This window comes from Callospermophilus lateralis, chromosome 10 (assembly GCF_048772815.1).
Source record: "Callospermophilus lateralis isolate mCalLat2 chromosome 10, mCalLat2.hap1, whole genome shotgun sequence".
NCBI classification, from domain to species: domain Eukaryota; kingdom Metazoa; phylum Chordata; class Mammalia; order Rodentia; family Sciuridae; genus Callospermophilus; species Callospermophilus lateralis.
This window is the reverse complement of record NC_135314.1, coordinates 63,212,415-63,224,616: the sequence shown is the minus strand read 5'-3', so window position 1 is coordinate 63,224,616 and position 12,202 is coordinate 63,212,415. Positions and strand designations below refer to the sequence as shown.

Genomic DNA, 12,202 nt, shown 5'->3' with positions numbered 1-12,202 from the left:
TAACCAGCTATTTGATAGCGTTCTTGTGAGAGTTAAGAGTGTGCTTTCTAAATAACACTGCGTTTTGTAAATGGAAAAGAATGACATAAATTCTATTTCTACTAGAGAGGGATTTCTGTAATATGCCTTATTATTTCCTTTCATAGCACTAGAATTATCATAAAGGAACTTTAGATGTTATCAGTAAATAAAAAAAAACTGATAAATGTTATTTACAGACATACTACTGGTAGCTGATAGAACCTTCACTAGACCAAGAACTGTTGAATCTTAGCCAATATCCTTTATATTTTACCAGATGGATTTTACATTTTCCATATCTTTTTCTACTCCAGAATTGAAGCTTTGATTCCTGCTTATGTTATTTTTCAACTGGAGAAGCAGATTAAACCAACAAATATAAAACTCCCAAATAAGTAAAAAATATAAACCCCACCATTCTTGGTATGTCTTCATAGAAGACTCTCTTGATTTCATGTCTTTTACCATTTATTTCCCATTTTTATTCTTCCCTTCATAGCAAAATTCATTGAAAAAAACTGCTTTTGCTATTACGTCTTCACTTTCTATTCTTTCCCCAATCTTCTCCAGTGGGTCTTTTATCCATTCCACTCTGCCATATTTACGATTGCCAAATCCCATGGTCACATTTTTATTCTCATCTTACTGAGCTTCTCAGCATCAATTTAACATGGTTAACCACTTCCTCTCACTTAAGGCACTGTGGCTATCTTCTGGGACACCTCTCTTTCCAATTTTTCCTATCACCTTACTGGGCACTTAAAACCCATTTAACTCTCATCAAATTTGAAATCTCTTACTAGTATTTCATTCCCAACATATTTCTAATTTGGGATAATCACAGCATATTTGTCAAAACAATGAATTCTTACAAAGTGCTTATGAGATACCCGCGTTTTGAATGTCTAGCTTTAGGACTTTCAAATACAGAATAGAGCAGAAAACCCAGTTTTGAGTTGATGGTTTGGACTGGTGCTTATTAATTTCACATATCTCTTGGCAAAATTTATTAACTATCTTTGAATAAGTGATCCATTATCTGGAAATTTCCCAAATGGATGGATTTTTACATATAGGCAAAACAAAGTTATCTACCATGTGTCAAAACACAGTGAAGACACAGAGTACTTTTATGGTATAGAATTTCAGAGAGATATCTATATTAAATTTGATACATATATGTACCTCTTTGTAGGTCTACTGGATTTAATTAACTCCTCCATCCAGTATCTTGCAACAATTATTCCTTACGTTCTACATGGCAAGAAGTCAAAATGAAAATCATTCCCAAGTGAACCAAAGTAATCTCAGTACGTTTTCAGGGCTAGGTTATACCCTTGACTTCTGGTGAACACATGAATACTTATTTTAAGAACACAAGATGACCACTTGTATTCTGTCTTCTCATGTCAGATGGAGCTAAAGTTCATTTTTGTCTCAGGAGAAGAAACAGTCATTCCTGACTTAGAAAATGAATGGAGGGCATTACCTGAACACAGTGATTTCTTCCCCTATGTCTGAATCGGTTTTGATCACATTGTAACACATAAAAGGTCACTGACATAATAAAATATCACAAGCTAGCACAGGGCTGATCAAAGACAAAAATTATCTATACATAATATTGCAGAGAATCCCAAGAACTTATTTTCAGTGTGATAATACCAAGAAAACAAATAAAGGTCATTTTCTTAAGAACATTGTCATCATTTTCATGCTACTTGCCACCCAAGGGTAGATTCTAGCTTTTTTCTCTCCTTAAATTCTTCCACAGAGTTAGTGTGCCAGGCCCTTACCCAAAGTTTTCTTTTATCTAGACTAAAACAATTATTTCATTTGAAAACCTATCAGCAAAATTACCAGAATTAATACTTCAAATACATATGTTGTTGTTGTTGTTAGTTTATTGTGTGAGCTGTTCACCACATTAAACTTTAACCATATTAATCCAAGGGGAAAATTCTCTGATTATCAACTACCAGTTTTGTAAACAGTTATCTCATGGGTTAAATATTAACTCAGCACTCCAAACAAACAGGCGGGGCCAGAAGGCCAGGAGGAAGGACTAAAGATTTTGCTGCCTCTGGTTATGCAAGATAGGAACCCAATAAAGAAAGGGAGAATTTTGGTGGTAGCTGGAATATGCATAGAAAACTAGGGATAGGTCGAGCTCAGACAAAAGCAAGAATGGAGCCTGAAAGACATTGGTAGCTTATAATCACAATCTCAAAACAGAACAACAAGGTCAGATATCATGGGAAAGAAAATTTAAGGAGATAGGATAATGTCCATAAGAATAAAGGGATAATAAAGGTGTGTGCTTCAAGAATAAGGATACCTCTATCATGTTTTAAACCAACAAAGACACTCTTCCACTGCCTACCTTCTCCTGAACCTCACAGGTAGCATTCTAGAGTCACTTTCCTACTAAAAAACAATGAAAGGAAATCTGCCTGGCTTGTTTCCATTTAATAATAAGACAAAGTCAAAATGTCTTCCTGAAGTCACGGCTTGTTAGAGACTATGATTTCAAGTTCTAAACCATCATCTAACTGTTGATCAGTTTATAGAACTACATCACCTAAGGAGAAAAAATAGTTATAGATAGTAGGCCAAGTCAGAAAGGCTTTCTGTACCTTAATTGCTTTCATAAATATTGTCCTCTGTGTAGGAGTTTTGATTCAGAATTGTTAAAAAAAATCCACATATGTTCAGAGAATTTGCACAATCGTGATATCTTTGATGTAGTGTATAGGTGATCTATTTTCAATGCTGTTTCAGAAATGGTTAAGAACTATTAAGATTCTTGCTGTCGGTATGTTAAATATCAGAAAAAAAATCATTAAAAAAATCCCAGTGACAATCTTTTGAGGAAGATTCTCATTTTCTCTATAAATGTACAGAGTGAGGCCAAATAATATGTTACTCATGAAAGAGGTGGTATTAGAAGAAAAAGAACAACAACAGCAACAAAGATATATGGTTATAGCTAGAACAATCCTTAGATATATATGCATATATATCTAAAAGCTTGACCATGATGAAGACTGTGTGGTTTAAATTTGTTTAAATTCAAGGAGTATGATACAATTCATCATACAATTTTCATATTTTCCCTACATCTTTAATACACAAATTCATACTTATTAGAAAATATTTAGAAAATACAGACTATTCCTTACACTTGTAAAACTTTTCACAGTTTACAAGATGTTTTCACATAGTTACCATTTTCTTTCAGCAGGTCCTATAATCTTTGTTCTATAGATAAATAACTATCACTCTAACATAGAAGTAAATGTTGCAGAATGAACTTGAACAGAGGACATGGGACCCATCAGCAGTCTTGTTATCCAACTGAATAGGCCACATATGATAGAGAAGCAGGGTGAAAGGATTTATGAGGTAGTAATCAGAGGAGAGAACCACAGAGGGAGAAATATCAAAATAATTTGAAAGGAAATATAGTTAAGCATTAGAAAAACAAGGCAAAATCCAGAGTAATTCATAGGATAGAAAAAATGATTTAGAACAAAGAAGAAACTCCAAATTCAGACTAACTATGCATTTGACATGTATTAATTGTACACCAACTATGTTTATGCTTCTCTAATAAATGCCATTGGGCAAATAATAATGTGTATGAAGATTCTGATCTGTGCTTGAAGTACTAATTATTGAGAATAATTATAATACAATGATATTGAGATCTTTAAAATGAAGGTTTAGAGAACTATCCATCATTTCTACCTAGGCTGACAATGGAAAGTTTTACTATAAATGATGAAGACTGTGTGGTTGGAAGTTTGAAATTGTGTAAGATCTGGGAAATGGTGATATGATTCAGGTTGTGTGAAGAGCATGAGAAAAAAAGCATGGAAACAGAAAACTAGAAGATACATTTGGGAACAAGAAATAAGCAAGTTTTTTTGGAATTGTAATAGGAAAAGTACTGGAAAGATAGGTGGAGTGGGGAATGTTAAGGGGGTTCTTGGTACTGGACTGAAAAAATCTACTTAGTTCTGTGGACAAAAGAGTCCTATTAAAGTCTCTAAGTAGCACTCACTTGATCACAGTCATATTTTGGTATAAATAATGGGAAATGGTGGGGAGAGAGAGGAGGAAAGAGAGAGCACAATACATTGCAATAACTCAGGAATTACATGATAAATATCTGACCAGTTAGATATTGTTAGTTTAAAAGTAAAGGAAATTACATGTTCTAGGAAAGAAATGATAATTAATATTTATTAAACTTCCAGTTTGTGGCAGTCACTAAACTCTGAGCTTTACATAGGTTAACCCACTTAATTTGCATACCAATCCTAAGAGTTAACTTTATTTCCATTCTACAGATGAGTATTAAGTAATTTTTTTCAAGGTTATATAGTTAATAAGTGTAAATCCAAGTTTTAAATCCAGGTAATCGGACTCCACAGCCTGTTCTCCTATTCCCTATGCTTACTGTTTTTCCTAGGCCTAAAGCCTTTAATGGTAGGTCTTCTTTGACCTGATTTTATAGAATTTGATGACTCATTATATGAGTCATAAGAGCCTCAGATTCTTGGAATTCTTGATTCCGGTTTTCTTTTTTGGGGAGTAGTGGGGGGATTGATACTGTGAATAAAAATGAGAAAATACAAAAGACTTTCTTGAATTCATACTATACATTTGTTCTTAATGGTCCAATTGCTTTTTGGAATGAAAACATCAATTTGTAACAGAATTCACAAAAGCAACTGAACAGTGGAACTTCAACACTTCTGAAGACGGATACTGGCAGACTCTTCCTTCCCAGCTTTGCTAATGCTTATCTTGAGTACAGCGTAGTTCTTTGCATGTAAAGGATGCTCAACAATAATGTGTCAAATGACTCAATTGAAGGGATAATAAGAAAAAAAATAAGTGAGAATAAAGTGGTCATGGGTAGTAGAGTCAAAAAAGTATACGCCAGAGTCAGACAAATCTTGGTTCAAATCCTGGCACAGCTACCTTCCAACTGTACAATTAGGGAATCCAGTTGCTTTAAACATTCTGTATAAGATGAGGTAATAATTCATAGAAAAGTCAGATAGATTTTCAGATTCAGTGCTTCTTTGTAAAGGCAGTGCATCTATGAAAACCTAGAAAGTAATGCTCCCAAAAGCTGTTATCTGTGACAGAAGAAAATCTGCAACCCTCTTTTCTTTTTTTAATTTGCAAAAACTACATCGAGACCTAAGGAAAAAAAATCTGCCAAATAATTGCCAGTTTTAAAAGAAAAATAAATTATGTTCAGAGAAGCAAAAATATAGAGTTAAGGGGAGATTTTAATTGCAGGGAGACATATCAACTGAATGGTTTAGCTTGGACTTGTGGGATCAGCAGCAGCCAGTGGGACACATATTAAAGAAAAAAAACAAGTTTAATTAAGCCTTAAGATTTTATACAGTGTGGCTCTTCCCTCCCACACCCTGTCTGATTCCAACGGGTCATCCGCCTTTTCAATCAGGCTATCTCCCATCCTTTTCTCAGTTGCTGTCATGACAAGCCAATGGAAGAATGACATACAGATGAAAACAAGGTTGAGTAATTACTGCACTGTGGCTGGTTGTTGTCTGAGCATCATTTTATTTCTTCCAATCACACAGGTCCTTGGACTTCACAGCTCTGTGTTTCAAATGGGGGTGATGCTGATTATATTATGACATTACAGCAAAGACAGGCATATCAGACAAAGTGAATTTCACTAGTAATTAAACTGCAGTTTCTTTCGTCTAAAGTCCAGGGCAGGATTAATCGAAAGGTAGCTCTTTATCATGCCGATTAGTGCTGGGATTTGAAGAGTGAGCTCTGATTTGATAGCTAGCCCTGTCTCAGGCTGACTGGTGGCCCCACATCTGTTTAACTTGCAAAAATAACATCAGATCAAGATATATTTACAAGGTTATGCCCTTCACTTTTATTTTCTTTTATTTTTCTAAAGGAAATGCAAATAGATTCAAATATGCTGCCATTTCCATTACTCCATTTTCTATTAAAAAACTGTCTATTAAAAAGAACAGGTCCTTCCACATCACACAGCATTTTACAAATGGTTTTCCATAATTCCACTTAGCACCATGCTCTAATGCTTCTTATTTTTTGCCTTTTCATTATCTCAGACTCAATCTGAATATTAGGATGGCCCATGTAACAGCTTTTCAGACTGCTCACAGGTTCTACTTTTATTTCAGAGGACTCATTGTAGGACTTACAGCAGGATTTGGCTTCCTTCAAATGCTCTTTTAATGTACATGATATCCTCAAATTCTTCATCAAATAATGGGTTGGTCCACAGATTCTCAATCCTGGAAGATTCTTATAGAAGCAACTGTGAGGCTTTGTAAACAATAAGCCACCTAGTCCCAGCTCCAGATCAAATGAGTCAGAATCTCTAGGATAAGGAGGCAAGAATCCGTATATTCTTTAAGTCAATAGGTGATTTGAATGTATAGCCACATTTGAGCACCACTGAGTCAGCTACACAGTATGCCAGCTGTATTTGCAAAAAATTTACCAAAACAAGCCATTGTTGAGGGAAATTATGCCTGATATTTTGTGGGAAATCTCCTAATGAGGATAGGAAGGGCAGCAGAATACAACATACACTAGTATGGCAGTATGTAAAAAAAGTGGATGTGTAACCCATGTGAATCTGCAATATGTATATGGGGCAAAAATGGGAGTTCATAATCTGCTTGAATCAAATGTATAAAATATGATATGTCAAGAGCTTTGTAATGTTTTGAACAACTAATAATAAAAAAAAGATAAAAAACTTACTCTAGTAGCAGTTGCATAGAAAAATATGTACTCAGGTCTCTAAAGGGCAATGCAAAACAGATCTTTATTGAGGATACTTCCATTGTTCTATCTGATAACCCTGAAGATGATGGTTTACTGATTGAACTCATCACATAGTAACACTATAGCTACCAGGCATATAATTTAAGATGACTATTGCCTAACATAATTTTAGAATCTCAAGAGTTTGGAAACAAACTTGGAATTAGCTTTCATTTTCTTTTAACCCTTTCTTTATTAAGGTATGATTTTAGAAAGAAAGAGGTAGGATTGAGAGGATCTGACTTCAAATTCTGACTCCACCTAGTCTTAGAGTTTAAGAATATACATTCTAGAATCAAATTGAATTTAATTACTAGTTGGGCAGCCTTCAGATATTTACTTCTGTAAGCCTCAATCATCATATCTTTTAAATGGGGTCAAGAATATGTACGCCAGAGAACTATTTGGGTTTTGTGTTAATTAGTTTAGATGAGTGCCTGGCACACGTGAGTGTCAGAACTCAATAAAAGTCTGTTTAAGAAAAATACAATAATTACTTAAGGATGTCATTGAGTGTCTCTGCCTAAAAATCATTAGTTTTAGGACTCACAGATCAGTTTTCTGGAAAATCTGATTCACCAGGGAAATAGAGAATGAATCCAACTAGAAAGGGCTTTCAAATTTTATTGAGCATAAGCATCACCTGGAAATGATCGTTAGACATGCAAATTACTGGGCTCCTGTCCCAGAGATTCTGATTCAGAATGTAGGGGTGGAATTTAGGAGTATGTACTTTAGCAACCATCCAGGTAATTCTGACCAGGGTTGAGGAGCCGCACTTTGATAAAGACAGCAACATAGGAAGAGAAAGTAGCCAAATACTTATTTTTAGAATAACCATACAGTGTTGGCCTGACCTGGAGGAGACAATGCTTTCTATTCCTTAGGTCAGAATCCATTTACATGGATGTAAGTTATGTGCAAATATAGTGTGTTCACAGAACACAATTATGTTCACAAAGTAACAAATCTATATTTCTTCAGTTAAATACAATCCTAGAATAACTATCATTTAGTTACCAATGTTATCTTCAATTTTTTGCATCATCACTAGGTACACTGTAGTATATAGGTATGGGTCAGATTAACTATCAACTCATCCTTTTTATTCTTAGAAAATGATAAGTAGCTTTCTGAAAATTGGTAAATTCTTTAAATAAATAAAGAAGCTATTTCTTCCTTTAAATGCATTGTAGAATAAAGTCTTTTCAAAATTTGTTAATGAAAATCAATAATAAAAATGTATAATTGTGAGTTTAGTATTTAAAATGTAATTGATAAATTTCTACAATGAATATATTTAACCTATTGATATAGAGTTCTGGATCTAAGGAGAAATTTAAACATTTAATTCCCACGATTTTCCTGAGAAAAGAGTGGTGAAAAAAATGTTTAGAAATGTGCTTAGAGTTTGTAATACAATTTGCCAACAAATATGCCATTATCCATTAAAGAAAAGAAATAGGTGCCAACAAGAACTGAGATAGTTTGTGAAATATTGGTCAGTCAGTTAAGTGTCACCCAAGTTCCAAATGGGTTACTATTAACTATTGTCATATAGTTATTAACTATAATCTAAAAGCTCTTGTGTAAGATACAACAAGGAATTATTGTCTCTAATTTCCATTGCATATACATTTAAGCTGGTGGGGCAGGGGAGAAAACAGATGAGTAAAGTTTATCACCATCACGAGGCAATATAGCCTAGTGGTCAAGTGTGATGTCAAAGAAAATCTTTTTAGTACATACTGCATTAGTTATGATTAGCTATGTAAGATGTCACAAACTCAGGTGCAGTAACTCTCTCAGTAGACTATGATGACTACTTTGGATCCTGAATAAATACATCCTATTGTTTATTATAACAGTTAGAAGCTTATTACAATACACACAAGATATATTACAGGTAAGACTATGTAACAGATAAGACCAAAATGAATGCTATAGACACTGATAGGTATAGGAAGACAGAATTAAACAAATGTTGGTATGACTAGTAAGGGTTATGGAAGGGGGAAGTATTAGAGCTGGATAATGCAGGTTGAGTAAGATTTGGCTACAGAGCAACACAAAATCATTTTCAGTAAAGCGAGGGACGGTGCTATGAGCTATAGGTTAGTGTTCAAAAGTGTTTAGGGACTGTTAAATCAATAGTTTATGATAAAATGTAAAGATAAATTTGGAGTAGAGCAATATCGGATTCTGAAACTTGAAAATTACTTGTAATTTTATGGTAGAACTTTTGTCAAAATATTTTTTCAGTGGAATTCAACATCTCTTTAGTAACAGTATACCTCAAATTTTAGCATGCATCAGAAGCACCTGTACAGCTTGTTAAAATACATATCGCTGCAGAATACTCCAGTTTCTTTTCAGTAGAACAGAGACCAGAGAATTTGCATTTCTAATATATTGGTAGGTAATGCTAATGCTGCTGGTCACTTTGAGCTTTGAGAACCACTGCTTTATATGATGGTAAAACAGAGTTGGAGGATAAGGGGAAATTCACTACAAGTGGAAAATAAATGAATAGCTGAATAATGCTTTTATTTCTTATAAAATTTCGTCCCCACTTTCATATTAAGTCATAGAACTGCCTCCATGGAGGTTACCTAGGGAAAGAGGAAATCTTACCTTGACCTCTATTGGGTTCAAGCCCTCTAACTGTGGGAATGTGCAGACACGTGATGAAAAGGAGCCCAGACCAATCAACTTAGAAACTTAAAGACAACTTAATCACTATTAAGGATAATTAAGAATTGAAGATAATAGTGCCCAGAGACTAAAGAAAGAGGGTGGAGTTTTTATTCCAAAAGGCCTCTATCAATCTGTGCTGGACATTTGGAACCCGGGTGACACTTAACTGGGTGACCAATAATTCACAAACTATCTCAGCTCATGTTGGTTAACTATTTCTTTTATTTAATGGGTAATCATGAATGAGTAGGGGGTTAAGATGTCTTTCCTTAAGAATAGGCCACAATTTACACATCTCCACCTCCCGCTTCTTTCTCTAAAACAAACTTCTACTATATAGTAATTATATTGTAAAAGATATTTCAAAGGGCAGAGAGAAAAAAATAAAGCGCTATGATAAAATTAAGTACCTTACATGTTGGTACTTTATTTTTAATTTAAAATCAAAAGGGGGAAAAAAGTGTTTTTGAAAATTCATGTTCAAGTCTTTGTGAAAAGGGGTCAAAAGTGGATTTAAATATTTGAAATTCCAAAAAAACTCTCAATAACAATTACTTGTTTATTTCCTAACCATTTATCTTTCCTTAAAATAAGAAGTTATGTAATAACAATTTCTATAAATACAACAGAAATTATTATCATAAGCACCATAGGCTCAGATTCCCATAGTTACAAAGGATAAAAATTTGTCTAAGATTTTTTTTGTTGTTTGTTTGTTTTCAGTACTGAGAACTGAACCAAGAGCACTCAACTACTGAACCACATCCCAAGCCCCCCATTTTTAAAAACATGTGAGACTGGGTCTTTTGAGGCTAGCCTTGAAATTCTTCATGCCTCAACCTTCTGAATTGCTGGAATTACATGTGTGTGCCACCTAGTTTATCTAAGTATTTTTAAGAACAGAGATCAACCTAATGATACAGAAAAAAAAAAATGGAAAAAAAAAACTTTCATACGCTCTCTAGAAAATAACATGGACAAAAAAGACATGAACTCTTGTCTGGTTATTAAATATCTTCATTTTGCTGATCATGTCAAACAATTTAAATAGACAACAACATGAGGCTTCTAATGTCTTCAGCAGTTATCAGCGTTAATTCCTGACTGGTCCCAATTCCACTTCTAGTTAAACATCCTTATCCACTTATAAGCAGAAGAAATAGCATTTGTAAAGTGTTTTATAGTTTTCAAAGTATTCTCATGAATATAGTATATTATTAGATTGTCTCAAAAATCCTGTAGGGGTAGGTAAGCAGGGAAAGTATCAATATTATTCCCATCAAAATGTGAGAGAACTAATGACCAGAGAAAAAGAAAATTAAGTAAATATCTGCTAAATATTCATATTGGGTCAAACTGTACAGATATGAAAAGAAACCCAAGTATAGAGGTTTATATACTATAAAATAGACTCAGATAATTTAATAATTGCCCAAGGTGAAAATGGCAGAGCTAGGACTCCAGTGCAAATAATCCAGCTCAAACTTCCAAGTTCTTTCCACCAAACCATAAACTAAATTCTCAATTATAAATGTCTAGCTACAGGAACTGCCTCTCAAGAGGAGACTTACTGAATTGCCAAGAATACAACCACTAATAGTGTTTGGGGTTTTTGTTTGTTTTTAAATTAATTAATTAATTATTTTGTGGTGCTTTGGATCGAATTCCAGTCCTCATGCACCCTAGGCAAGCACTGTGCCACTGAGCTACCCCAGCCCTTTTGTTCATTTTTACTTGTCCTTTAGTTAGTTCCTTAAAATGTGCATTTTTCTAATATTATTTAGGCAAGAGAGTAAGAGAGAGGATGTATTATTTCATTAGTTTAGAATACTGACTAATACCTACCTCACCAACATGAGAGCCAACAGCCCCATTTTCACCAGTATACTCTGCAAGAAAGATAAACTAGAAGACTAACTAACCTCAAAGGCTAAATTCTGGCATAACCGTATAAACTATTAGTTCTAAGTGAATGGTAACACATGTGCTTATTAAGACAAGTAATAATAATAGAGTGTACAGAAAAATAAATTTTCCATTCATTGTTCTAAATGCAAAAATATTTCAAAGCTGTAAACTTAGACTTTTCAACCCTTTGGACAAATTAATATACCTCTCTTTTATTTTTACATTTTACATGCATTTACTTGCATAATTTGCGGTGCAGTGCTTTTTGTTTGTTTTTAAGATAATTATTTTCCCCTCCATTTTTAAAATACAACTTCTGACTTAGAGCATTTACAATTTTGGCAAAGCAATGTCTTCCCACAAGAGACAGAGGTTTCACCTAGAAGCCGCATTGAGAATTTGGGCTGTAGAAGTCAAAGGAGGTCTAGTACATAAGTAAATATTTATAAAATTAAGTTGAAATTTTGAATCTTAAAAAAAAGATTATTAAAAGAAGATTGTTTTACATCCTGAGCAACTACCTTGCCTCTGAGCATTTTTAGAGAATTGCAGATTTAGAGTTGATGCCATATAGAGGACTTTATTTTTATAATGACAGAATATAAGTGTTAGCAGAGCTATTAAAATTATATATTAAAATAATCTAAGGCTTGCATATTCTGTAAAACATTCCTGTAAAGTCGTTATCTATGCTTAAACACCTTGGTCT

General features: G+C 33.8%; 1 protein-coding gene across 8 annotated transcripts in view; it reads right to left on the bottom strand.

Moving 5' to 3' along the window:
• Zbtb20 (zinc finger and BTB domain containing 20) overlaps positions 1–12,202 on the bottom strand; it is an 815,137-nt gene that overhangs the window by 391,019 nt on the left and 411,916 nt on the right. The window lies entirely within an intron of this gene.